Here is a 3472-nt window from a genome sequence, read left to right on the forward strand (position 1 = left end):
GGGAAGGACAGGTTCTGCGTGTGATTAGTACGCAGCCCCTGTCCTTCTCTATGGGAGTACGCAGCCATACGCCGCCCTATGCTCACCCCAAGTGCAGGTCTGTACGGGTGTCCCGACTCGGACGCAGACAGGATCCATCCCGTCAGCGTACGAGTACGGACAACCGCACGGACGTGCAGGGCGGGTGAGCGTAGGGCGGCGTGCGGCCGCATAGTCGCATAGAGAAGGACGGGGCTGCGTACTAATCACGCGCAACACCTATCTTTCCCGGCAGCTGCCCGATACGGCCGTGCACGCAGCATGGAGCTGTACGTGGCGGCTTTTCCTCGTGTGAATGAGGCCTAAAACAGCATATCAGGAGACCAGCTGATTCTGCAGGAAACTACAACTTTTAAACATCAAGAAGCATCATCCATTGTAAGTGATTTCCTCAGCAGTCGAAATAGCTGAAAAGAATTTTGACTTTACTATCACTTTAAATACGTGGCAGACGGGAGGCAAATCCATAATCCCGAGAAGGAGCCGTGACCAGAACACGTTCCCGAGGAAAGTCAAAAAGTGAAAAATGTGCATAAAATATACAGGTGATTAGAAAAACACATGGATACGTGAAGCAGTGAGAGGAGAAATGTTACAATGTGTGAAATTTAATTGGATTCCCGGAAAGAAAAAAAAGCCTGTCTATTGAAACCTTCCAGAAAATGAGCGCCGTGTATTCACAGTGGCCCAGTGACTGCGGAGGTAAACAAACCATGAGAACAGGTGAAGGGACGCAGGCTCCGAGCTGTCAGGTATCACTCACAATCATACAGTAGCTCTTCAGTGGTACGGAGCCGGGATCCTTCACACACAATGCTGCACTGTAAGCCAAAATCACTAACATATTCCACCGCAACAGACAATCAAGTAGAGGAAATGTTATTGACAGGGAACACTGGTGAATAAAATGTTACGGGTCTGGATCTTGAAACTTCTGCGTTTTGTACTGCGCTTTTTTGTTTTTAAGCCTTTCTTGGAAACTGGACGCGCCTTTCCTTGACTCCTCTCTGATGTCTATATGTGTCAGGCTCAGGGGGACGGAAATATACAGTGGGGGGAAATGTATCAAACTGAAACAGACAAAATCTGGAGCAGATGTGCACTGCAACTAATCAGCTTCTCTGTCTCATTTTCAAATCCCAACTGAGCAGACTGAAGAGAGAAGCTGATTGGCTGCCATGGGCAACTGCTCCAGTTTCTATCTGCTCCACTGTTGATAAATTCCCCTCCAGTATGTCTGCATAGAGCAGCGGTCGCCAACCTTTCAGACCTCATGGACCACTAAATTCATAATTTTGAATATACTTATTAATTCATAATTATGAATTAATAAGTATATATACACATACATACATAGGTGCGGGTGTGCCTGCAGGAGTGGCATTGCTGGTGGAGGGAGGGAGCGGTGCTGCTTGCCCTGCCCCGGCCCAGTAATAATCTAATAATAAACGGTCTTCGGTGCTGGACTACTCGTCTCTGCCTCTGCCTACCATTTGTTACCCAAAAAAAGCTTCAAGTTCAACTGAAAATGCTCGTGCTCAAATGTGAATGGGGACAGAGGCAACCAAAATTAAGATAGGGGCTACTAGCCCCCCACTGAAAAATAGTCTCAACTGTGATATTTCCATATGGATAGGTAGCACTATTTACATATGAATAATCCACGACTCATTTTCCCATTAAAATGTCTGCGCATCGCTAGAGTGTTCGGGTTTCGCTTGAAGAAAAGGTGGCAACCCTATGTATAATGTATTGCTGGGACGTGTAGTCCTCGATAGCCGGTCTCCTTACTCTCTCCCCCTGGCTGTCTCTCCTCGCTCTCTCCTCTATATTCTCCCCCCAAAAATTGCCATATGCGGCGCTAGAGTGTTCAGGTTTCACTTATAGGAGAACTATGAGATGAGTGATTTCCACTCACCTCATAGTTCTAGCCGACCTGTGACAATGAGACTGTCACAGGTCGGCTCAGTAGATCGGGAGGTGAGCGAACACATACCGGGTTCGCTCACCTCTTGATCCTGTCACGGCTCTCCACCGTGACAGGGGTAGGGGCTGGATTCCCCTCTCCCGCCTCCGATCCGCCAGCGCTGACTGGCAGAACGGACAGATAGGCAGAGCCAGCTGTCACTCACGCAGCTGGGCGGATCCCGACATCCAGGTCTCTGTCTCACGTCTCAGTATACCGTGAGCTGTAGCTCGCGGTATACTGAGCTTAGGGTAACAGGAGGACGCTAGTTTGTGTCCTCCCGTTACCCTAAGGAGAACTATGGGGAAAAACACTGACCCCATAGTTCTCCTTTAAAGAAAAGGTGGCAACCCTAGCCCCCTCCATTTACACCCAGCTGCCAATAGCATTGGGCATCCAATCGGATCAGTTGAAAAACTAACAGATGGACCAATCGGACCTCCCATGTGAAAGGTGTTTCTAGCTCAATTATCACCAAAGAAGACAAATGAGTTGTCCGCCCCCTTTGTTTGTTGTCAAACTCGGCTTCTCTAATATGTACAAACAAACGTAATTATGTTTGTAAATCCCAAAGTTCCTTTCCTGCCTTTGTAACCTGCCGTTCTTCCTTTGTTCATTGTGTGAAAGAGCTGCTTGTTGGACATGTAGCAACGGACGTTCATCAGGTTTCATAGATACTCATGGTGGGATTAAGTTGCAGAAGTTTATGTTGACAAGGGCCAATAGTTGTCAGGCTTGACGCCACCAACTAAGCACTCGTCGCAAAAACAAACTAAATATAAATCTGAAAGTCGTACATGTTACAATCCGATTGTACAATCTCCTATAGATCTGCCAACAACTATGTAGTGCAAGGGCCTGAATGGTCGGATACAAATGAATTGGATTGGTAAAGAAATAATGCAGTCAAAATGTTATAACCTTTTTTTAGATGCTGATGAAATCACTTACAATGGAAGCTGCTCCTTGATGTTCAAAAAATTCAGTTTCCTGCAGAATCAGTTGATCCCCTGAGCAATGACCCTGATATCCTGTTTGTAGTAACTCTCTTGCAGGGTCCTATGGAGTCATCCTTGTGAGTGCTTGGGGGTGTTTCACAAAACCCACAGGCACAGGAAGGCAATCCCCTGCTCCACCTTCCTCCAAGCTAGTAGATAGACAGCTGCTGGAGCTGCTCTGTCCCTTGTGATCTCGTACTGGACAGGAAGTTCAGGGAAACAGAGCTGAGAGAGTTGGAGCTGTTCTGACTGTAAGTGTTTGGGCTGAAATGTACAGAAATACTTTGCTGGCCAATGTATATTTGACTGATCACGATTCATTATTGAAAAAAATTTGAGAGTTTAATACTACTTTAAGGTAGGCTCTCACATTACATAGCACCGATGATAGCAGATTGTATAGGCCGTTTTGCCAAGAACAATGGAATATCATTGGTTAGAAAAGGTCAATAAGGTCTTTGTATCAGCG

Source organism: Nanorana parkeri, unplaced genomic scaffold (genome assembly GCF_000935625.1).
Source record: "Nanorana parkeri isolate BGI_ZX_2015 unplaced genomic scaffold, ASM93562v1 scaffold1448, whole genome shotgun sequence".
NCBI classification, from domain to species: Eukaryota; Metazoa; Chordata; class Amphibia; order Anura; family Dicroglossidae; genus Nanorana; species Nanorana parkeri.